This window comes from Anomaloglossus baeobatrachus, chromosome 3, assembly GCF_048569485.1.
Source record: "Anomaloglossus baeobatrachus isolate aAnoBae1 chromosome 3, aAnoBae1.hap1, whole genome shotgun sequence".
Lineage (NCBI taxonomy): Eukaryota > Metazoa > Chordata > Amphibia > Anura > Aromobatidae > Anomaloglossus > Anomaloglossus baeobatrachus.
The window spans coordinates 673,510,308-673,536,712 of record NC_134355.1 but is presented as its reverse complement, the minus strand read 5'-3'; the positions used below and the strand labels follow the sequence as shown (position 1 = coordinate 673,536,712).

The 26,405-nt window shown below is 39.6% G+C and overlaps 1 protein-coding gene across 1 annotated transcript in view; it reads right to left on the bottom strand.

The window, feature by feature from the left end:
- Positions 1-26,405, bottom strand: part of PINX1 (PIN2 (TERF1) interacting telomerase inhibitor 1) — a 154,995-nt gene that overhangs the window by 16,360 nt on the left and 112,230 nt on the right. The gene's annotated exons all lie outside the window — the stretch shown is intronic.

Sequence of the window (26,405 nt, the reverse complement as noted above, 5' to 3'; positions counted from 1 at the left end):
CGTCCTACTGATTGTGACTGGTGTTACCTGCAGAACATTTACTGATCATCTCTCTCTGTGCTACAGTCATTGCTGTTCTCTAATTATCATCATCACGTTTTGGGCAAAATAAAGGTTTTATGTCGATAAACTTTGGATCTTTAGTAAAACCCTATTCTAGTGGCACGGTGCACCCCTTATCCTGTTTTAACGACATGGTGCAGCCCTTAACCCAGTTCTAGTGGCATGGTGCACCCCTTACCCTGTTCTAGTGGCATGGTGCACCCCTTACCCTGTTCTAGTGGCATGGTGCACCCCTTACCCTGTTCTAGTGGCATGGTGCACCCCTTAGGCTGCTTTCACACTACGTCTTTTTAACATGCGTCCTGAATGTTTTTTTGCTGCAAAAGCGGATCCTGCTTTTACAGCAAAAAACGCATGCAAACGCATGTCTTATTTTGCAGGATCCTGTCACTGGATGTTTAGGGGCGGGCATTGGAGTCATGTGATCGGGAGTGAGGGGAACTAAACGTGCCAGACTGGGAGCCGGCATCTGACAGCTGCGGAGGCTCGTAACCAAGGTAAACATCGGGTATACTTGCTTGGATACCCGATATTTACTTTGGTTACGAGCTTCTGCAGCTGCTAGGAGCCGGGCTCCCTGCACACGTAACCAACGTAAACGTCGGGTAACTAAGATAAGTGGTTACCCGATATTTAGCTTGATAACGAGTGTCCGCAGCTCTCAGGTGGGGGAAAGGGAGAGAGAGAGGGGGAGAGAGACAGAGAGGGAAGAGAGAGGGGGAGAGAGACAGAGAGGGAGGAGAGAGGGAGGAGAGATAGACTGATCACGGGGCTGGTTTCTGGGCATGCTCAGTAGAGCAAGCAGGATCCTGTCTATCAGTATGCCAGCGTTCACATGCGTTTGCGTGCTGTTTAGTCAGGATCCAGCAATTTGCAGTATTTGGACGCAGCTCAAAAACGCTACAAATAGCGTTTTTGAAAGATGCTAAAAAACTGCAAGTCGCTGGATCCTCACTATAACGCACGCAAACGCAGGTGAACGCATGTTAACGCGAGTCCATTGCAAATGCATTGAAATGAAAACGCATTTGCACTGGATCCGTTTTTGCGTTAAAAAAACGTTCATGACGCATGTTAAAAAGACGTAGTGTGAAAGCAGCCTTACCCTGTTCTAGTGGCATGGTGCACCCCTTACCCTGTTCTAGTGGCATAGTGGCATGGGGCACCCCTTACAAAAAAACCTTCACATGGTAATCAATGTAGATTACATTATTTCTGAAAAAAGCAAGTGATCATACATTGTTCTCTAATTTTGATCTCTGGTGTATAACTTCCTAAACCCCTGCAGCTCTGTGACATCTAGTCTTCGAGAAAAACAGCAGCATCCAGTATGAAAATTACTCTAAGGCTATGTTCACACAGCATTTTTGCAGTGCTTTTTATGCAAATAAGTAGCTGTGTTTTACAGTAGCAGCAAAAACTAGGAGATATCAGCATCTTATCCACACTATGGGCAAATCAACAATGAAGACCGTGGATAAGGTCTTCAAATCGAGGAACATTTCACTGGTGACGTACATACGGCTCCTACATAGTCTGGTCTTTTCTGTGGTCACATATGGATGCAAAACCTGGGCGATAAAGGAAAAATGTAGAAGAGGAATCAACGCCTTTGAAATATGGTGCTGGAGAAGGAGGTTATCAATACCATGGATGGCAAGAATAACAAAAATCAATTTTGGAACAAATCAAGGGATACATATCACTCAAAGCAAAAATCACCAAGCTATGACTTGCCTACTTTGAACACATCATACGAAGAGAGCAATCACTGGAGAAGTAGATTATGATTCAACGAATAGAAGGAACAAGGAGAAGAGGAAGACCAGCAACCCGATGGCTTGATACAATCAAGATAACAGCGGAGAATACCCTGGAGGACCCATCTAGGTGGAGAAGACCCTGGAAGACCCATCTAGGTGGAGAAGACCCTGGTGGACCTATCTAGGTAGAGAAGACCCTGGTGGACCTATCTAGGTAGAGAAGACCCTGGTGGACGTATCTAGGTGGAGAAGACTCTGGTGGACCTATCTAGGCTGCACAAGATTGATCTTCCTACAGAGCGTTCATCCATCAAACCGTCATGGCTCGAGATCGAGCAGAAGGACGTTAATAATGCACACTACTGGGCTCTTTCAATACTGAATTTGACCTTTGTAGTGTTTTTTCAAAATCTGCAGCAAGTCAATTCTTTCAGTGTTTTTGCGTTTTTATTTTTTCAAACATAGAACGCAATGAGAAAACAAAAAACGCGGCGTTTTTGTACGAATCAAACTAACTATTAAATATCTACTGTAGACAAATCAGATGTTATCCGCACCCAAAAAAAATGCAGCTAAAAAACGCTGCAAAAATGCAGGAAAAACACGTTAACAAATGCTGCAAAACCTGCAAAGAGAGCAGGTTTTAGCTGCAGAAAAAACGCTGCGTGTTAACAGACTAACTAGCCTAAGAAAATGTAGACATTACTGAAGACATTTCTGAACTCAGAGCCTTTAGGTACTCGGAAAAGAGTTTAGATACTTGGTAACGCCTTTTCATGTTTTTAATAGAGCAGGTTTCATTCTGATGGATCCGGAACATCCTTTCATTACATGAATGGTCATCCACTCTGATTGTGAAGCCAAACATGGCTTCCATTGGAAATACCAGGGATTAGAGAAGCCCGATCCATTGTGATCAACTGATCAACTTCTCTTTAAAGGGAATCTGTCAGCAGAACATGACAGTCCAAATCATGCATAGAGCACAGGTGCTTGGTGCACCCACAAACTAACCCTACAACTCTGTACACCCGTGGACTGACCCCACAGCTCAGTTCACCAGTGGAATGACCCCACAAGCTCAGTGCAACTGTGGAATGACCCCCACAGCTCAGAGAAACCATGGACTGACCCCATAGCTCAGTACACCAGTGGACTGACCACACAGCTCAGTACACCAGTGGACTGACCCCACAGCTCAGTGCACTCGTGGACTGACCCCACAGCTCAGTGCACCCGTGGACTGACCCCACAGCTCAGTGCACCCGTGGACTGACCCCACAGCTCAGTGCACCCGTGGACTGACCCCACAGCTCAGTGCACCTTCTCTCTTCCTTGTTTTCCATCCATCTCCGCTCTACGTTGGCTTCTATGAAGCTAAAGCTGTCAATAATGACGAAGAAGGTGGCGGTAGAGGCAAAGCGAGCAGGTAGGAAGGTGCATTAAACTGTGTTGCCACGCCATGGGTGCATCAAGTGCTTGTGCTTGGTTTGGACAGTCATATTGTGCTGACAGACTCTCTTTAAACAGTTGTCTCATGAAGAAAACCCTTGTTCAATTGGGACTGGTTACAAATGTGGTCATTAATCTACCACCAGGATGCTACAGTGCATAACTTAGAAGACATTCTCTTGCTTTTTGCATGATGGAAAAATGAAGGTCATATCCCCGGCTGCGCATAGCAAGGAGAATGGGACTAGTCACTACGTAAGCACCACCCAGATGGATACTGACTATTTTAGAATTTGTTTTCCTTCCCTGGTAAAAGCATAAAACTCTACAGGGCGACATCTACAAAAGATATTTAGGAGTCCATTAACATCTTGGCAACTACAACCCAGATGACTGGTTCCAGTTTAGTATCGAAGACCTCTTTAAAGGGATTGTTTTATTTGAGTCAGACAGTTTCTCAATGCTGCCTCCAAGCTTTGAGTCAACATCGGATAATATGTCCACCGCAGGAAAAACGCCTGTCTAGCCAAAAATTTCCAAAATGTACTGGTACGATGACAGCCACTAATGCAAAGCAGGTCTGTGTTGTGACTTGTTGAAGGAGGTGGTGGTGCCCTCCATGATGTCCATATGCATAATAGGGTAGGAGCAGTGTGTGGGTTCTTTAATTACCACAGTAGCTGCGACAAGTGATAGATATTAATAAGACATAATTGATGTGCCAGGCACTGATCATTGTTGTAAACCCTGTTTACGCAGAAGGGATTGCTAATATTGTTCAATTAGTGAAGACTCCCATGTATCGCCTAAAGGGCAGAAGGATACATTTCCATACATGCAAATTTTTCATTCAATCTCGTCAACAAAGAACAATATTGCATTTGTCCATCGCCGACTGTTTTGCTCATTTACACTGGCTAGTCATTGTCACCAATCCTTCTAATGGTTTGGGTTCCAAACAACCAACGCTTTTTTGTTCCCAGACCTATCGGCCAAATGATCTGCCGAACAATACGCAAGTTCTCCTATCTACGGACATCTTAGACCTGAAGGATAAAGACGGCATTCATCCCATGGCAAGGACAGATCAGGATCTCGATGCTGCATCCTCGAAGCAAAGAGCGTTGTTGGAGGTTTTCCAGGATTGCAAGAGATCTTTGTCACGAAGATTTATAGGATGGTTCTATATTATTCAGGTGTTACGAAAGAGAAATCAGCGTAATTAAGGATGTGTTTCCTTCAAGATTAAAAAAAAAAACAAAAAAACAACAGAACAAAAAAAACAGTAGCGCATTCAGTCATCGCAACTCGTATAAGTCACCCATGAAGAATGGGAAAGAACACGTCTATGGAATTGAATGCAATTACTACTTGTGTTTTTTAGAGCAATGTCAAATTTTGTAAATTATTTGCCCGTCCGTACATACTCAACCCTTTAAGTATAATAAATTAAAAAAAAAACCAAAAAAAACAAAAACATGAAACCACAAAAAGAAACAAAACAATAACAAAAACAAAACACCTAAAAGAAACAAACACAACAAAAAGAAACAAAACACAACAAAAAGAAACAAAACACAACAAAGAAACAAAACACAACAAAGAAACAAAACACAACAAAAAGAAAAAACAAAACATAACAAAAAGAAACAAAACACAACAACAAAACAGAAACACAAGAAACAAAAAACACAACAAAAAGTAAAAACAAAACACAACAAAAAACAAACAAAAACAAAAAGAAACAAAACACAAGAACAAAACAAAAACACAAGAAACAAAAAAACACAACAAAAAGTAAAAACAAAACACAACAAAAAACAAAACACAAAAACAAAAAGAAACAAAACACAACAAGAAGAAACAAAACACAATAAAAAAAACACAACAGCAAAAGAAAAAACAAAACACAACAACTAAAAGAACAAAACAAAACCCACCAACACCGTCATCGTTCTTTTGTTAAGGGTGGTGGTGGTGGGGGGGGCAAATGTTACTTTTTATTTCAGTCACTTCTGTAGGTGATTTTGATGATACAGATGTCAAATTTAATGGTTCTTAGTTGGAAATGAACAATGCAAAGAGAAAAAAAAAAAATCAAGAACGTCGGCCATGACACTTGTTTTTGTTTTCCATTCTGGAACGATAAAGTTGCAATTCAATACACGACAACCGGAAATGCTTTCTGCTTCTGCTAAATCTCCTAAAGACAATTTGACAAATGAAATGCGTTGACTGAAAGAGCCAAAATAAAAAATGGCCAAAACTGATCAAAACTCTAGTATACACCTATCCAGGGGCAGAAGTGGCTGCCTGGGAGTTGCCCGAGCCAACAAAATACCTAGAAGAAGAAAAAATACTCTAATAAATGGTTATTTCTGGTTCAATTGGATAATTAATAATTGGACATATATTTACACGCAGCTCCATGCATCGAAAGAGACTTATTGAGGGAACGTAAATAATTTGGGTGTTCTTTGTGACTTTTGCATGAACAACTAAAAAGGGAATGCGAATTTTAAAAAGTGCACAAGAAAAGAAGTAAAAATGTAGGGAAAAAAATAAATCTAAAAATAAGGGAAAAAAACCCCAAATAATTTCCAAATAAAAGAACAGTTAAAAAAAAAAAATCAAACTAATTCAGAACTCGAAATAAGCACAACCGATAAATGTGTCAGGAGACAAAAGAGGCCCCAAAATAAGTGCCAGCCAATTCTTCCCAAAAAGAGAAACAAAAAATGATCTCCTGAAATTCTCGTTGGATGGATCACTTATCACGGATCTGTACTCGGGGAAATGATTTCGGCTTAATAACATGTTACAGTTCAGGATCGTAAACCAGACCGGGGCTTTCACAGCAGCAGAGACCGTGCGGACAGAAGTGACACCTTAGATCATGGAATTGATTTACAAACTGAAAATCTTGGATTCAAAAAAGGAGATTTATTTTTGGATTTTTAAGAAAATTTCTTCAAAAGCATAAAATACAAAAAATATACCCATTATTCAACTAGTTAAATCCAATGCTACGTCTAAATTACAGCAATAATATGAATAATGACACACAACCTGCCGCGGCCTATTATTTTATACCTGGGGCCAGCGACTGCCTGCAGTGGCCAATCTACTTAAATGCTCAAAAAATAATTTTTGAACATATACTTTGGAAAACCAAAAGCATATCAAAAAGAATAGCTCTGAAGTAGAATACAGGATGTAATGCAGGATCAGTAATGTAATGTATGTACACAGTGACTGCACCAGCAGAAGAGTGAGTGCAGCTCTGGAGTATAATACAGGATGTAACTTAGGATCAGTAATGTAATGTATGTACACAGTGACTGCACCAGCAGAATAGTGAGTGCAGCTCTGGAGTATAATACAGGATGTAACTTAGGATCAGTAATGTAATGTATGTACACAGTGACTGCACCAGCAGAATAGTGAGTGCAGCTCTGGAGTATAATACAGGATGTAACTTAGGATCTGTAATGTAATGTATGTACACAGTGACTGCACCAGCAGAATAGTGAGTGCAGCTCTGGAGTATAATACAGGAGGTAACTCAGGATCAGTAATGTAATGTATGTACACAGTGACTGCACCAGCAGAATAGTGAGTGCAGCTCTGGAGTATAATACAGGAGGTAACTCAGGATCAGTACAGGATCAGTAATGTATGTACACAGTGACTGCACCAGCAGAATAGTGAGTGCAGCTGTGGAGTATAATACAGGAAGGTAACTCAGGATCAATGTCAGGGTAAGTAATGTATGTACACAGTGACTGCACCAGCAAAATAGTGAGTGCAGCTCTGGAGTATAATACAGGAGGTAACTCATGATCAGTACAGGATCAGTAATGTAATGTATGTACACAGTGACTGCCCCAGCAGAATAGTGAGTGCAGCTCTGGAGTATAATACAGGATGTAACTCAGGATCAGTAATGTAATGTACACAGTGACTGCACCAGCAGAATAGTGAGTGCAGCTCCGGGGTATAATGCAGAAGGTAACCCAGGTTTTTATAATGTTAAAAAATGTATGTAGATTAATTCTAGAAACTTGTCAAATTAAGTTCATAAGTGATTGCTTTAAGCAAGATGAGTCGGGTAAATGGGTACCGCCTATCTTGGTGTACGTGTACGCTACCGGAAGCTCCCGCATGAAACATGACACACACAGTTACCCCACTTGCTCAACCTTCATTACCTAGAACGATAAATCTTGTGTGAGCAAGTTTATAGGAATCCGAATACAAATAACTAACCTACATTGTACACATCACAACATGTTTTATACCACGCACAATTGTGTAGCATTAACAATCCATGTGTAACATTGTTGCAGGCGATAGAGATAGAGCCGGGGCCTCCTTAGGTCATCCGCTCCTTTGTCAATAGCTAACTCGCGTCGTATGGAGTGATTTCTGTTAGGATTCCTCCCCTCCCCCGTATTTACATTGTGGTTACTTTACGGAAGTGAAGGTGCAAGATTTTATTTTATAGAAACAGAAGATAATTATTATTTTAATAACGACTTACACGCACTTACAGTTTAGAGACTACGTTGGCATCGGTTTTAATTGCCATTTAGCGGTATAATAGATTTAACCACTGCATATTACGGGTTTTATTACTTTGTATTGCTCGTGGAGTTCTATAAACTGTATCCTCAGATTTCTAGTTGTTAATTTAAAATCAACTATATTAAATTTATTTTTTTATTTTATCCCCCCCCCCCCACGCCTAGCTTACAAGTATGTCGAATCCATTTCATGCCTGAGGCTTAGTCAAAAAATGCACCCTGTCCAAGAAGATCACAAGGAGCCAGTCCTGGACTTTGAACCTGGGTCTCCGGCGAGTCTAGACTATTACTAGAAAATCATTTTTGCCTTGAAAATTTCAATTTCTAATTGCAAAAGTAGATTTCTCCTTTTTTCGTAAAAGAGAAGAAAAACCCAACTACAAGAATGTAAGGCTTTGTAGACTTCTCCGACACCAGACGAATGGTCCTCGGGGCTAAACGGTCAAGTATAATAAGTACAGTAGCATTTTTAGATCAATTACAGGTACTTTCATTTTCGTACAATCCCCCCCCCTCCACCAAAACAAAGAGAAAGGACTTCATTTGCTAAAGGCCAGAAAAAAAAAAAAGGTTTCACACTATTAGCTTTGAGTCGTAATCGTTGTCTATTACTTGGGCTTGATGTTAGCATTGTACGAACTTGTACGAATTCTTTACATTTATCATTATGTTGCTAAGAGCCCAAATTATAGGTACTTAAAGCGAGCAGTGGCGGCTTTCTATGTACGGTTTAATTAGACGTAGTACAAACCTCGGAAAAAAAGGAAAATGAGAAAGAAAAAACCCCAAAATAAACTCGTAAAACAAAAACTTACTCATCATTCCTTTTACTTTTTAAAAAAAGCTTTAAATGTTGAATGACGTAACTTTTTCAGAATTTGGCGTTTTTCTATGTAGACGTAGTACAAATTTCGTAAAAAAGAAAATGAAAAAAAAACAAAAAACAAAACTAAACTCGTAAAAAATAAACTTTCTCATCATTCCTTTGACTTTTTAAAACCTTTGTATGTTGAAGACGTGACGGTTTCAGAATTTGGTGGCTATCGAGGTATGGTTTGATTAGACGTAACACAAACCTCGGGAAAAAGAGGGAAAAAAAAAAAGTAAAACAAACCTAAACTCGTCAAACAGAAACTTTCTCATCCTTTCTTTGACTTTTGTTTTTTTTAAAACTTTATATGTTGAAGATGTGAATTTTTCAGAATTTGGCTGCTTTCTATGTACCGTTCAATAAGATGTAGTACAAATTTTGTAAAAAGGAAAATAAAAAAGAAAAACAAACTAAACTTGTAAAACAGAAACTTTCTCATCATTCCTTTTTTTTTTTTTTTAAAAAAAAAGTTTTATATGTTAAAAGACGTAAATTTTTCAGAAATTGGCGTCTTTCTATGCATGGTTTAAAACTAGAACTACTGGACTCGTGACACCTATATAGAAATACATGGTGCAAAGTAGTCAAAATGACTACCTCAGTAGTTCTAGTGTTAAGAAGATGTGGTACAAATTTTGGAAAAAGGGAAATGAGAAAGAAAAATAAACTAAACTCGGAAAACAAACTTTATCATTCCTTTTCTTTAAAAAAAGCTTTCTAAGTTGACAGATGTGAATTTTTCAGAATTTGGCATCTTTTTATGTATAGTTTAATAAGATGTGGTACACATTTTGGAAAAAGAAAAATGAGAAAGAAAAAAAAAAACAAAGCAAAATTAAATTTGTAAAACAAACTTTCTCATCATTCCTTTGACTTAAAAGCAATATACGTTGAAAACGTGAATTTTTCAGAATTTGGCGGTTTTCGAGGTATGGTTTAGATGAAAGCAAAGGATGAAAAGCGCAATAGGGTCTCCAATAAACATGTGAAAGGTGAATAGGAATAGTGCTTACCTTGTGTGGTTGTGTAACACACAATCGGTATTAAAGCACGTAATCAGCTGCTGCTCAAAAACCGGTATAGATCAGGAACTAAATAAAAATGGAACTATTTCTATGCTGCTGTAGGAATGACCCAAATCCAAAAAGTACTGAAGTGTAGGTGGTTTTACTCTACGCGTTTCAAAGCGTGTCCTCACTTCTTCATCAGGAAATCCACCGATTAACAAAGCAATGACAGTAATGCGGTTAGTAAGCTCTATAAACCACATTACTGTCATTGCTTGTTAATCGGTGGATTTCCTGATGAAGAAGTGAGGACACACTTTGAAAAGCGTAGAATAAAACCACTTACACTTTAGTACTTTTGGTTTTGTGTCATTCTTACAGCAGCACAGAAAAGGTTTCACTTTTATGTAGTTCCTGATCTATACCGAGGTATTGTTTAATAAGATGTAGTACAAACCTCGGAAAAAAGAAAAATGAGAACAAAAAACAAAAGTAAACTCGTAAAACAGAAACTTTCTCTTCATTACTTTGACTTTTATTTAAAAGTTTTAATTGTTGAAGACGTCAATTTTTCAGAATTTGACGGCTTTTTAAGTATATTTTAAAAGCTTGGAAAAAAGAAAAGAAAAACAAAAACAAAACTAAACTCGTAAAAAATAACAACTTTCCCATCATTCCTTTGACTTTTTTTTTTAAAAAAGCTTTATATGTTGAAAGACGTAAATTTTTCAGAATTTGGCGGCTTTCTAGATATAGGTTAATTAGACATCGCACAAACCTTGGGAAAAGGAAAAATGAGAAAAAAAAACCAGAAGTGAACTTGTAAAACAGAAACTTTCTCATCATTCCTTTGACTTATATGTCGAAAGATGTAATTTTTCAGAATTTGGTGGCTTTTTAGGTACGGTTTAATTAGACTTCGCACAAACCTCGGAAAATGGAAAGATCTCAAAAACACAAACAAAAAGTAAACTTGTAAAACAGAAACTTTCTCATCATTCCTTTTACCTTTTCTAAATGTATCCTTATTTGTTGAAAGACGTACATTTTTCATAATTTGGCGACTTTCTAGGTACGGTTTCATTAGACTTATCACAAACCTCGGAAAAAGAAAAATGAATAAGAAAAAACCCAAAAACAAAACACTAAACTCGTAAAAAATAAACTTTCCCATCATTCCTTTGACTTTTTGTTTTTTAAAAAGCCTTATATGTTGAAAAACGTAAATTTTTGAGAATTTGGAGGTTTTCTAGGAACCTTAGGAAAAGGCAAAATGAGGAACACACAGAAAAACAAAAGTAAAATCGTAAAACAAACTTTCTCATCATTCCTTTTCCTTTTGAAAGATGGGATTTTTTCACTATTTTTGGTTGTTTACCGAGTCTGAATGATATTATTAATTGAGTCAGGTTTCTATTACACATATGTATTGATATGTTTAAAAAAAAAAGTTTGACTAACAGTATCTAGGACCTCTGTAGAGCTGACGGTTATCATACAGTCACACCGGTGTCATCGGGAATAAGGTTAAGAGACATAGGATGACTGTTGGCCCTGCGGCATAGCGATGACCTGATTTTTTCTTTCGAATGGAGGTCACATTATAAAGAGTCAAACAAACTGCCACGTGCGGTCGGTACGGAATGTGCCTCGTTACGACGACGCATCCTCGTCCATAATTTCACATGTTTAAAAAGGAGAGCAGAAAGCAGAATCTAATTTTTTTTTTTCTTTTCTCTTCCCCTGTTTCTTTGTTCTTATGGCTTGTTAAACCATCAGGCAAACAGATCGGGTGATGTCACCAGGAGGAAGTGAGAGAACGAGACCTGCATTCCACGTTGGTGCGCAGTCAACAAGTAGAAACGTGATGTTTCACTAGCAGGTGAGTAGTAGAATGACTTCGAGCGCACCCGAGCAGGTGGCAAGCCTTTAGCAATGGGGTGCAGGTCTTTTAAGATAAAAAGAAACAAAAAAAACAGCTGTTTCATCAAAACAATTATTTCTCAAAAAAAAAGAAGAGAAGAAAAGAAAGTGCTGTCCTACTGAAAAACTGAGCTGCCGAAAAGCCCAAAACAAGCCACGTTGTTAGCTCGCGCCAGGAGCTAGCGGCCTGAGTGGAACAAAAACAATGGAAACTGTCAAAGCAAATATTTATCGGTGAACGCAAAGAACATCTCGCGAACATTACAGCTTGATTGATTCCATTGCTGAATCCCTTCATTATATTAGGGACATAATAATAAAATTAAATAACTAGAATTAAGCCTTGTCCACAAAGTACAACTTTTTTTTTGTAGCCAAAACTTGGAATAGTCAAAAAGTGCAAAGTTACCCAAAGCCTTAAGATGTGTAGGAATGGGACATGTATTTTTTTTTTTAAATTTGAAGGGTTTCTATAAATATATTATTGTCCTCTATGACCCAGAACCCAATAGTCTGAAAATCCAGGATACATTTTATTTTGGAGCCTCTAAGTGAAAAAGTGCTATAGATGGTATGAATAGAGTTGAGCGGACTGACAATAATCCGGGTCCAGCGGATCAGCCGCGGGTTGACAAAGAAGTCCGGATCCGATCCAGAGTTCGGACCTATATAAGTCAATGGGGAGCGGATCCGGGGACGAGAGACAGAGAGAGAGACCGAGAGAGAGAGACAGAGAGAGAGACAGAGACAGAGACAGAGACAGAGAGAGAGAGAGAGACAGACAGAGAGAGAGAGAGAGAGAGAGAGAGAGAGAGAGAGAGAGGGAGAGACAGAGAGAGAGATAGAGAGAGGGAGAGGGAGAGACAGAGAGAGGGAGAGGGAGAGACAGAGAGAGAGAGAGAGAGAGACAGAGAGAGAGAGACAGAGAGAGAGAGAGAAAAAAAAAAAATCCCGAATCCGGATCGTGCAGCCGGAATCCCGGGTCCGAGTTGGACCCGGATCAAACGCTGAAACCGTGCAGATCCGGATTTTTAAAGTTCGGGTCCGCTCAACACTAGGTATGAGCACAAACGGTTCTCCGTCAGCCATATTTTCCCCCATTTAGTTGCATTTTTGGGTTTCATTACGGTAATTTATAATTTATCACCCCTTTGGGATCAGACTAATTTCGGAGAAGATGATTGTGGTATTTGCAGCTTTGAGCTTAGGTTAAATGTAGTTTTACAAGGTGTTGTTTTTAGGGGAACGAGTTATATTTTACTTAGTGGTTAATTTTGATGACATTCTTCCATGTTTTATTTCTAGTTTATCTTTATCATAAATTAGGCTAAACATATATTGTACAGTTGTTATAAAGGTGGGACTATTGTATTTTAATCCCTTTTTTTCTTCTATTTTTAATATAATATACTGCTATTTTTTACCATATATTCTAGGGCAGTCATGGCGAACCTTTCACTGTCCGAGTGTCCAAACTGTAGCCCTAAACCCAATTTATTTTTCTGAAGTGGCAACATGGCAATTTACCAACTCTAGTATGTAAATGATTAATTGATTTTTAAACATACCTCTGCAGTTTTCTCCTCAGCAGGGGGCATCAAGCTTACGTGTGTTTACCACACATTGAAGCTGAGCCTCTCCCACTGCCCTTTCCAGACACAGCAGTTGGATTCATCTTTATGGAAAATAATTGCAGAATATTAGACAGACAGATTTTAGCATGGAATGCAATCAGCTTTCACCTTGAAATCCACATCTCCCCTCCCCTTTCATTGTGTACTTATGTCCCCCTTCCTGGGCCACTTCCTGGAAAACATGATCCCCACCCGGATATATATTTCCTACATTCTGGTAGATTTGTCCCCATCATGGTCCTATCATGGTAAATGTACCCCTTCCTGGTAACGTAACCCCATGCTGGTAAATGTACCCCTTCCTGGTAAATGGATAATGGTTCCCCATCCTGGTAAACGTACCCCATCCTGGCATGTTTCCCATCCTGGTATGTACCTCATCCTGGCATGTACCTCCACCAGGCATGTTCCACCATCCTGGTAAATGTACCCCATCCTGGTAAATGTTCCCCCATCCTGGCATGTACCTCCTGCTGGCATGTTCCCCCATCCTAGCATGTACCTCTTCCTGCTATATGTACCTCATCCTGGTAAATGTTCCTCCATCCTGGCATGTACCTCATCCTGGTACAGCTGCACACATTTTAGAGAAAAAAAATATATACTCCCCTTCCAACACCCGCTGGCCACAAGACGTCATTACATCAGCGATGCTTACTGACACTCCTGATGTCTCCTAGGCAATAGGCCTGCGGCCTAGGAGAGGAGTGTCAGAGCGAGGAGAAATGTCTCCTCTGCTCCAACACAACTTTGAATTTCTAGTGATCTAGCAATCACGCCAGCAGTTCAAAGCGGCTGGATGAGGCGACAGCGCGCATGCCGACAAAGAGGGCTCTGCGTGCCCAGTCTGGCATGTGTACTATAGGTTCGCCATCACTTTTCTAGGACATTAGTCCTGTGTATACCCCAAAAATTCCCTTAAGAAGTGAACCTGACATATTCATGGGTAGCAAGAATCAGACGGAATGTCAGCTGGGAATGTGTCAAATCGAAACGCGAGAGAAAACATGCATTCAAAGGCCGGCCAGGGACTACACTGTTCGGGTGACAGGTTCAATGGTCACTGGTGGCTTCTGCTCACCCCAATTCCCTTGGAGTAACATATTTCTCCCTTTTTACACACAGACTAGTCAGTCTAGCAGCGTGGCACAGGGCGGTTTTGGAGGTAGGTTTTCTCTGAAACACCGCTGCGTTTTACAATTAACCATACCTGTCAGAAATGAAGGCGCCTTCCCGTAGTTTTGGCAGCATTGATCATCTGTCAGGTTGTTTTTAAAATTCTGTAATCAGTGTTAATTGTGCCACACGAAACGGATTCTTTGATCTTGAGCGTTAAAAAAAAGGTTGTGGAGTTTTAGTACTACCGTTGCTCATCTTCTGATGAGTATTGCTCGACTTTATGCCGCTACAGCCTGACGCACATGGGCATCCTTGGCAGCACGAGGGCTCAGACGAGTATGCTCGACTTTATGCCGCTACAGCTTGACGCACATGGGCATTTTTGGCAGCACGAGGGCTCAGGCAAGTATGCTTGACTTTATGCCGCTACAGCCTGACGCACATGGGCATCCTTGGCAGCACGAGGGCTCAGATGAGTATGCTTGACTTTATGCCGCTACAGCCTGACGCACATAAGCATCATTGGCAGCATGAGGGCTCAGACGAGTATGCTTGACTTTATGCCGCTACAGCCTGACGCACATGGGCATCCTTGGCAGCACGAGGGCTCAGACGAGTATGCTTGACTTCATGCCGCTACAGCCTGACGCACATGGGCATCCTTGTCAGAACGAGGGCTTAGATGAGTATGCTCGACTTTATGCCGCTACAGGCAGATGCATATGGGCATTATTGGCAGCATGATGGGTCAGACATATTCGTCTGAGCCCTTTTGCTGCCAAGGATGCCCATGTAGGTCAAGCTGTAGTGGTATAAAGTCAAGCATACTCATCTGAGCATTTTGTGCTGCCAAGGATACTCATGTGCGTCAGGCTATAGCGGCATAAAAATCAAGTATACTCATCAGAAGAAAGGCAGCAGTAGTACTAAAATGCTTGACTTTATGCTGCTACAGCCTGATGCATATGGGCATCCTTGGCAGCACGAGGGTTCAGACACGTATGCTTGACTTCTTGACTTTATGCAGTTACAGCCTGACACACATGAGCATCCTTGGCAGTACGGTGGCTCAGTGGTAGCCCCGCAGTGCTGGGGTCCTAATGTAATAAAAAATGTATAAATGGTGAGTAAACTGATGTCAAAACTATATAAAAGGCTTATAAAAATGATATTTAATAAACTATAAACTTCTAATATACAAAAGATAGGAGGGAATGTGTTTTTGACCTTTGTGGTTTTCCCAGTGTACCTCCCCCAGTCGAGTGCAGAACTTCACGGCTGGTGTATAAATGTTAGATAGAAACGATAATTCCATCTATGGGTCACTCAGTTCTAATCGCGCAGCGTGGTAAAGAGCCAACAAATGTAGACTCGGCACTTGTGCATAACACAGCGAGGGATAATCCTTCACCCTCCTTAATTGATGACTCCATTGTAATGTCAGTGTTCAGGTCACAAAGTCTTGTAATTCCAAATATATTTATCTGCAAATACTTTTCACGGCATGTGAAGATCTTTGCACAGCGCCAAGTGCTTTTCATGCTCTCCCTTCAAAACAAGGAGATCTTTTTCTTCACCGTGTTCTGTCCTACGGGCGATCCGTAAGATTTACAGTTAAAATCTGTGTTTGGAGAAATAATCGTTGCTATTTAATCTTTATATTTGCAAAAAGTTTTGCAAAATTTTTAATAAATGCTATAATTCTTATTGTCTGCAACTGTTACTTTGGGAGATCTTGCAATTTATAAACTTTAAAAATAAGTTTATTTCCATTTTTTTAACAAAAAAAGATGTAATTTTTAATGTCTCATTTTGGAGTATAAATTTTTGTAGGGAAGGAAACGGTAAAAAAGTTTCACAATTGTTTTTATTTCTTAATCATTTATATTTTTTTATGATCCTTACAGCACAAATTCAATTTGATTCCTTGGGTTGATATAATTATGGCAAAACTACACTTATAGCTTTATAGTTTTTACTGCAATCATGTATAAAGCTTTGGTTTCGACATATTTGGGCACAAGCTGAGTAGGGGCTTTTTTTGTATAGACTCCACATGCTAAATACCTTGCAAATACAGAGTTGGTTTAAAGGCGGACATCTAGATTAATAAACAGGAAAGGAGGTCTCTCTTATAACGAAAGGCTAGAAACCGAGATGGGCAAATCGACTCGCAGGATCCTGGTCTACTGGTCAAGTCAGAAATCAAATCCATGGCTGCCAGACGGTAGCACTGCAAATGGCCTTTTACCAGCCGGTTTCCTAGCTCCTCTTTTGATCCTCTTACCGGCCGGTCTCCTGGCTCCTCTTTTGATTCTCTTACCGGCCGTTTTCCTAGCTCTTCTTTTGATTCTCTGACCGGCCGTTTTCCTAGCTCTTCTTTTGATTCTCTTACCGGCCGTTTTCCTAGCTCTTCTTTTGATTCTCTTACCGGACGTTTTCCTAGCTCTTCTTTTGATTCTCTTACCGGCCGGTCTCCTGGCTCCTCTTTTGATTCTCTTACCGGCCGTTTTCCTAGCTCTTCTTTTGATTCTCTTACCGGCCGTTTTCCTAGCTCTTCTTTTGATTCTCTTACCGGCCGTTTTCCTAGCTCTTCTTTTGATTCTCTTACCGGCCGTTTTCCTAGCTCTTCTTTTGATTCTCTTACCGGCCGTTTTCCTAGCTCTTCTTTTGATTCTCTTACCGGCCGGTCTCCTGGCTCCTCTTTTGATTCTCTTACCGGCCGTTTTCCTAGCTCTTCTTTTGATTCTCTTACCGGCCGTTTTCCTAGCTCTTCTTTTGATCCTGTTACCAGCCGGTTTTCCTGGCTCTTCTTGATTCTCTTAGTAACCGACTGCTTTCCTGGCTCCTCCTTTGTTTCTATTATCAGAATGTTTCCTGGCTCCTCTTTTAATCTTCTTAACGGCCAGTCTCCTGGCTCCTCTCTTGATTCTCTTAACGGCCGGTCTCCTTACTCCTCTTTTGATTTAGTTACCAGACAGCTTCCTGGCTCCTCTTGATTCTGTTACTGGCTGGTTTCCTGGCTCCTCTTTTAATCCTCTTACAGGCCGGATTCTTGGCTCCATTTTGTTTGATTCTCTTACCGGCCGGTTTCCTGGCTCATCTACTGATTGTCTTACTGGCTGGATTCCTGGCTCATCTATTGATTCTCTTACTGGCTGGATTCCTGGCTCTTCTATTGATTCTCTTACTGGCTGGATTCCTGGCTCTTCTATTGATTCTCTTACTGGCTGGATTCCTGGCTCATCTATTGATTCTCTTACTGGCTGGATTCCTGGCTCATCTATTGATTCTCTTACCGGCTGATTTCCAGGCTCATCTATTGATTCTCTTACTGGCTGGATTCCTGGCTCATCTATTGATTCTCTTACTGGCTGGATTCCTGGCTCATCTATTGATTCTCTTACTGGCTGGATTCCTGGCTCTTCTATTGATTCTCTTACTGGCTGGATTCCTGGCTCATCTATTGATTCTCTTACTGGCTGGATTCCTGGCTCTTCTATTGATTCTCTTACTGGCTGGATTCCTGGCTCATCTATTGATTCTCTTACTGGCTGGATTCCTGGCTCATCTATTGGTTCTCTTACTGGCTGGATTCCTGGCTCTTCTATTGATTCTCTTACTGGCTGGATTCCTGGCTCATCTATTGATTCTCTTACTGGCTGGATTCCTGGCTCATCTATTGGTTCTCTTACTGGCTGGATTCCCGACTCATCTATTGATTCTCTTACTGGTTAGATTCCTGGCTCATCTATTGATTCTCTTACTGGCTGGATTCAAGGCTCATTTATTGATTCTCTTACTGGCCGGATTCCTGGCTCATGTATTGATTCTCTTACCGGCAGATTTCCAGGCTCATCTATTGGTTCTCTTACCGGCCGGTTTCCTGGCTCATCTATTGATTCTCTTACAACACAGTGTGGCAAATTAATTTGCTAGTCTCTAGTTAGAAAAATTTGGCTTGTTCATAAAATAGGTCCTTAAGATGTGATCTTAAGTACAGTTATAAATACTTAAGTGGTCAATACATAGACCCGTATATGATTTATTTCAAGGATCTTACAATTAACCATGACAAAAGGGAATTACGGTATTAAGACAGGGAAGGGTTCTTTACCCCACTCCCCCTGATGAATGGAAGAAGTATCACTCACGCGGAGTGATACGGGAACACGATTTTCTTGTGAGAGCTGCAGAGCAATGCAGCTGGAACGGTGAGGGACTCGAGAGCGACGCAGATCTCTGTGTGAGAGCCCATCCACTATCAGTACTCTGGTGAGTGTTTCTTTTTTTGGGGGGGAAGGTTGTCTGCTTTCTTTTGGGGGTGTCTGGTTTCTTTGATGAAGAGTTCTGCTGTAGCTTCAAGAGGAACCTCAAGACCCACCTCTTCCAACAAGCCTACAACCTACAATAGCCCTCAGCCCAGTAGACCACTGCGCAACCAGCTCTGTCCTCACCTATTGTACCATCACCCATTCCCTGTAGACTGTGAGCCCTCGCGGGCAGGGTCCTCTCTCCTCCTATACCAGTCTGTCTTGTACTGTTAATGATTGTTGTACGTATACCCTCTTTCACTTGTAAAGCGCCATGGAAAAAATGGCGCTATAATAATAAATAATAATAATAATAATAATGCTGTATTCTTTAGCTTTTTTTTTTAGCTGCTTGGAAACTTCCTTATGTAACCACAGCTATGGCTTATTTTTGGAGTAGGGCTTATGTTTTAAGCAACTCAAAAAATCCCCAAAAAGCCTACTATGGCTAATTTTCGGGGTAAGTTTTATTTTGGAGGAAAGTGTATACAGTGGTTCAGTCTTGGTCCTAGCAATTAGACAATTGCCAGCGTATCTGTCGTAAGGATTGTTTTGTTCACCCCCTCCCTTCAGGTGAATGGGAAAAAGTAAAAAAAAAATATCAACTGAAAGGCTGAAGAAGAAGAAAAAATATCTGCAATTTTTCAAACTATTCTACGAGCACTAATGGGAAGACTACGTGTTGATTTCGCTCCTAAAAGCTTAAAAATAGACAAAAAAAAAATAAATAATGCTATAGGTGGTCCCAGCCTGACCCCCTCCTACACACAAAGGCATGAGATGGAGGTACAGCTGAGACAAAAGCGGTGTCTGGACTGATCTATTAAGTGCTAATTGAAAAAAGAAATAAAAAATACACACATATATATATATATATATATATATATATATATATATATTATATATATATAAAAATAATATATATAAAATAATATATATACATAAATATATATATTAATTAAAATAATATATATACATATATATATATATATATATATATATATATATATATATATATATATATATATATATAAAAACTATAACAAACCAAAATCCCACATACATTTACAAAAACTCTTTGTATACTGCACTAAATTCGGTGACCCCATGTTGGTAAGTCGTCTTGCCCTCTAGATCACTAACACAAATATATGTAATTATCTGCGTGAAGGAGGGACGGAAACGTCTACAAATGTTGATATATGACAATAAGGACAACATCTAATTATCCTTTTCACATAATCCCCGTTCTGTCGAACATTCACGGGATGATTTGTGAGCGCTATTTTGAGTGACTTCATAAATTACGATCCTAAACACCAAGGACAGATTTACGATAGAAAAATTGATCATTATGAGAACAACAACATGTAAACTCAGTAAAAAAAACAACAAAAAAAAGTTAAACAAAAGTTTTATCACTTGTGTAGAAACATTTTACATTTAAAACCCTTAAGGACCATTTGCCTAATTTTGCCAAAACCTGGATAAAGTAAAACCAACGCAACAATAATCTGTAGTGCAAAATCCAATCTTTGTCCCAGGTCCAGTATTGGGGACTACATCCAATGATGTTGCCATCAGTACTGCTAAGACCACTAGCTACCCAAGTGATCATTGTCAATAATATGATCATGAGTTTCCCTTAGGCCTCATTCACACGGCTGCGCAACACACAAACGTTTTGCACTGTCCGTGGTGAAAGTGTGTAAGTGTGTGCATGTGTCCGCGTATGTGCTCTACATGTGCTGTCCCTGTGACATCCGGATAGCACACAGACATCATGAGCTGCTATACTCTCCTGTCTCCGGAGCTGCTGTTACTTCCTGGTCCACGCTGACTGCATTGAATATTCGTGAGCATAATGAGCAGGCCCGGAAGTAACAGCAGAGACAGAGACTGCAGCGCTGGAGACAGGTTAGTATAACAATTCTTTATTTTTATGTGACCTGTTTTTTCTCGGGCACGTGTCATCCTGATGTCAAACGGATCACGTCAAAGTGTGATCTTTGTGACACCCGTGCTGTCGGCAGAAAACGGACATGTCGCTGTGTGCTTCACACATACATACAGATGTGTGCACAAACCCAGTGATTTTAATGGTTCTATGTGTCTCTGGTACGTGTAAAAATGGACTTCACACGTACCAGAGACACGGATGTGTAAAGGAGGACTTAAGGAACAACCAAACAAAGAGCTGCACTGCCGAACGATTAGACTTAGACAAAATGTATCAAACGTACGGCATGTCAGCTTTTACATGACCCCGTGTTTCGCCTGTTGGCTTCTTCCTGGGGCCACCAATAGGCAAAACACGTTGTTTTTAACTCTTATTTTCGAGTATAACAGAAACAAGTGGAGAGTCCTGCTCTATATCTGGTCATTCTTTCTGGCTGTATACCCACGATGAGGTTTTGATGCTGCTTATTTTTGCAGTATCAAAAACATAGTGCCTTAAGGCCCTGTCACACACAGAGATAAATCTGTGGCAGATCTGTGGTTGCAGTGAAATTGTGGACAATCAGTGCCAGGTTTGTGGCTGTGTACAAATAGAGCAATATGTCCATGATTTCACTGCAACCACAGATCTGCCAAAGATTTATCTCTGTGTGTGACAGGGCCTTTACACTTCCAGCAAAGTGGATGGGATCTATAGAAATGTGATGCCCACTGTGCTTTTTTTTCCTCTTTTACAATGTGTAAACTGATATGAGTTGCATCTTTCAAATTTGCAAAATGTTCATTTCTCTTGCAGGTAGCTAAGTTGATGTGCAGATTTTTCTCCTAAAAATTGCAGAAGATTTGCATGTCAAAATTGCATATAATAATAATAATAATAATAATAATATTTATTCACTTATATAGCGCTATTAACTCCACAGCGCTTATACATTGGTATTTAATCTGCAAATGCCTATCAGTAAAGTTGTCAAAGCCAAATACCAAGAATTATCAAAAATTAAAACAGCTTTTTTTTTTTTAAAACATAACCATCCAAAATGAGATAAAAAAAGAATGTTAAAAAATGAGATAAAAAAATATAATGTTGAAAAATGCACTCAAAAAGTAATAAAAACAAAAACAAACAAAAAGAAAACTACCGTAAACAATAAAAGCAAAGCAGCTTTATTTAAAATATGACCGACCAAAAAAAAAAAATACAAAATAAGCAGCGTCAAAAATGAGATAAAAAGAATGTTAAAATACTCAAAAAGTAATAAAAAACAAAAAAAAGAAAAGAAAACAAAAAAGAAAAGCAGCTTTATTTAAAATATGACCAACCAAAACTTGACCAACTTCACTCCCCTTTAGCACCCCCTGAGGAAAAGATCACTTGAAACGCGCGTCGGGGTATAGCGGTACGCAGGACTTCTTTGACCAATTTGAAGGTATACTAATCCCTAATTGATCTGCACATTACATCACTTTATATTTTTTAGGCATCATTTGGTATACCTTATATCTAATTTATATAGAACTAATTATTACTTTAATATTATTTTTGCATTTTGTTATATATAATTAATTGCTATTTATACATGGTTGGTCATTGCACTAAGCACTTTATAACCTGATAAACCGCTGCAACTATTTTTGGGGAATTTTATCCAGTCTTGTATTTTCTATGAATATTTAATATATGGTATTTTTAATGATTTGAATAAAAATACTATTTTATCATAAATTGGTCACCATCCCCTTTATTTTGAATCCATCACGGGTTCTCATTTTAAGGCTTTTTGATATTTATAAGACAAAATGAGCAGCGTCAAAAATGAGATAAAAAGAATGTAAAAAAAAAAAATACACTCAAAAAGTAATAAAAACAAAAGTTACCTAACGGCTGCAGAAATTCTCACCAAATACTGATGGTGAGGACGGAGCCTAAGGATAAAGCGTGACAGCACTGATCGCTTATGGAACTAATAGTCTCAGCAGGACTGACGGCAATATGATCGGATGAATACACCGATACCGAAAGTGCACAGTGCACATTGGTTAAATCATTTTTGTATGTTTTTTTGACTCCAATGTAAAAAACAAGCTGAACAAAAATAGCCGTGCCGATGAAACATTTTTGTCTACGGCACCACACAGTGATGAGCACATTTTTAGGAGTATTACCAGGGTGATTAAGCAGGATGGCCAGATGTTCTGTACGAGGTATCAGCCTACAGTATTCCACACGGTAATAACATGTAATTGGTGTCAGTCAAAAACAAAAAAACCCGAAATTTACACATGACTTATATTGAATGGAATGCTCTGTAACCTGTGGCTATAAAGTATGAAAAAGGTCTATGATTGTGTGCATTATTACTGGAAATTCACAAGGGTCAGGAGGCCAAAGTGGTTATCATACAACCAACCTTTTATCAGATCCGAAACGCACAGACGGTTGTCCCGGCGGAGATGAAAAGTAAAAGCACTCACGTTGACGGTACACGTGACACTATCATTCACGTGTACTGGGACAATGATCGTGCCGGCAACGCGCGCCAGGTTATGACAGGGCTTAACTGATATCATCAATAGACGCTATGTAAAGGGTAGCCTTCAATGCTAATGAGCGGAGGACTTGTATATTCTGGGAAGGCTTGGGAGGTTCCCGTAAGCTTACTCGACAACAATTTTCGAATGACGAAAATTCCAGATCAAGAGTAAAAAGGTCAATTAAATGATTTTTCACACCCTCATTACATATTCACCTTGATAGATAAGTCAACATTGCTCATGACTGAAGGACATTCCAAGAGTCTGTATTTTGAGGCTCCGGTGAAATTGGACCTTCACCAAAAAAAATCTATTCTTCTCAGACCCATTTTACAAATAATATTACTCAATAAGTTTAAGAATCTGCTGATACACCACCAAGACAAATTTAGGAGCTTCAAAAGATATGTAAAATACGAGGCACCAATAGACTAAATATCCTAAGGGGTTACCAAGATCTAAGAAGGAATCGATGGCCATATCAATATTGGAAATTAAGCATTTGTATCATGCAGGATATTTGGACCTCCAACAAAAAATCTATTCTTCACTGACCAATTTTATAAATAATATTGGTCAACAAGTTTAAGAATGTGTCGACAACCCACCAAGACAAATTTAGGAGCTTCAAAAGATATGTAGAAAACAAGGCACCAATAGATTAAATATCCTATGGGGCTACCGAGATCTTCTAAGAAGGAATCAATGGCCATAGAATTATCGGAAATTAAGCATTTGTGTCATGCAGGACATTTGGATCTCCAACAAATAATCTATTCTTCACCGACCCATTTTACAAGTAATATTGCTCAATACGTTTAAGCATTTTCGACAACCCACCAAGACAAATTTAGGAACTTCAAAAGATCTGTAAAATATGAGGCACCAATAGATTAAATATCCTAGGGGGCTACCGCAATCTTTTAAGAAGGAATCGATAGCCATATCAATATTGGAAATTAAGCATTTGTATCATGTAGGACATTTTGACCTCCACTATATAATCTATTCTTCACCGACCCATTTTACAAGTAATATTGCTCAATAAGTTTAAGCATTTTCGACAACCCTCCAAGACAAATTTAGGAACTTCAAAAAGATATGTAAAATATGATTAACCAATAGATTAAATATTCTAGGGGGCTACCGAGATCTTCTAAGAAGGAATCGATGGCGATATCAATATTCAAAATTAAGCATTTGTATCATGCAGGACATCTGGACCTCCACCAAAAAAAATCTATTCTTCACTTACCAATTTTACAAATAATATTGCTCAACAAGTTTAAGAATCTTTCGACAAATCACCATGACAAATTTAGGAGCTTCAAAAAGATATGTAAAATATGATTAACCGATAGATTAAATATTCTAGGGGGCTACAGAGATCTTCTAAGAAGGAATCTTACCTTGCATAAAAGTTAGACAAAGCTTTCCTGGTCCATTACGTCAAAGGAGTAACTGTGCCAAGATGGATGACCATGACGGACACAATTTACAACTACATTAATTGATATTGACATACAGTATATCCCATCGCGGTCTATTAGGGTAGCTATATTATGAAATGCCTCTCGTTACACAACAGGTAAATTTTACTTGCCGAGACAGTCATACATTATCTCTCAACTTGTTTCATTGTTCTTAACCCGACAATACTCCCCCTCCTCCGACAGTTCTACATTTACAGTGTATAATTTTAAAGAAATCAGATCTGGATTCTTTCCAGCTACTTTGCTAAAAGTCTGTTTACATTTGGGTTCTGTGAAGATCTCAGGTGTTTTTGGAGGACAAGGCCATCTCAGACGGCAATGCTCTTCTTGTCGCGTCGTAATCCAGACACTTTGTTCGCAGTTACGGAAGCCATAATAAGGCCATACACAGAAAACAAGTGATTGCCGCACTGGTTAAACAGACTTTTCCATGATGGATGATGCCAATGATAGGGTAGATAAGCCGACATCTTTGCTTTGAGGATCCATGTCTTTTTTGGATCTTAAGAGATAGCTTACTATTCTAGTGGATAAAATTGCCAAAGGTTGTATAGAAAAACAAAAAAAGTGTTAAAAAAAAAGCTACCAAAACACACGATTATCAGCCCAGGGCCCCAAGGTGGCAGCAATGCCAAAAACTTGAGATACATATACAACTATTCCTTGATGTTCAATGCACCAGTAAAAGTAACAGAAGATTTCCTTACTGACAAATTTATAGAGATTGTGAAACACAAATTAGGAAACTGGCCAGCGTCTATAAAATTTGGAATACAGAGATGTGTGGTAATAGCTGACTAAACCCATTTGTATCATTATATATTAAGTCTACATTAGCCAGATTGCAACCACAAACTAGAGGTCAGTATAGATACTTTTTTCTGGGCCACTGACCTATCTGGCCATAACATGTGGACTTTTCCTTCAGCAAATCTGCAACAAATCCGCGGGAAAACAGCTTTGAGATTCTGCTGCATATGCAGAAGAGATTTCACCTTGATACGCTAAAAGTGGCATCTTAAAAATTGGGTGCTTTTTTCCCTTTTGGAAGACGCCCACTACACGAGTATGAGATGTCATCACCATGGCTGGTACTGTAAGGGTCTATTCAGACGAGACGACCGGAAGAACTAAAATCAGCACTAATTGGTAGATATTCACAGATTGGCGGTAATTTAAAATCTTGCTTACATCGGTAGGCAATAGTAAACTGTGTGGACTAAGGGTATGTGCACATGATAAGGACCTGTTGCGTCCTGGAGGTCTCCTCCGCGGGACACCACAGCTGCCCATGCCCTCGATCCCGGCTCGGGCAGTTACGGTCTCTCGCTGTGTTCTCCCTGCGGAGACCACTTGCGTCTCCGCAGAAAATAATGGACATGCTGTGGCTCTGGAAGCCGCACCGCAGGTCAATTTTCACTGCTAGAAAAACAAGCACAAAGGGCATGGGATTTCTAGAAATCCCAGTCACTGTGCTTGTACTGTACAACGCAGCATTTTGGATGCAAATAAAAAAAAAAAACAAAACACTCTGCATCCAAAACGCTGTGAACCCTGATCATGGGCACGCAGCCTAAGCTTTCTCTTATAGATCTCCCAGTGCGCATAGGTTGTCTGTGTCCTCGTCAGCGAGAGTCCTGTTTATACAGGACGATGCGCCACTGAGAATGAAGATTTTTAAACCGGC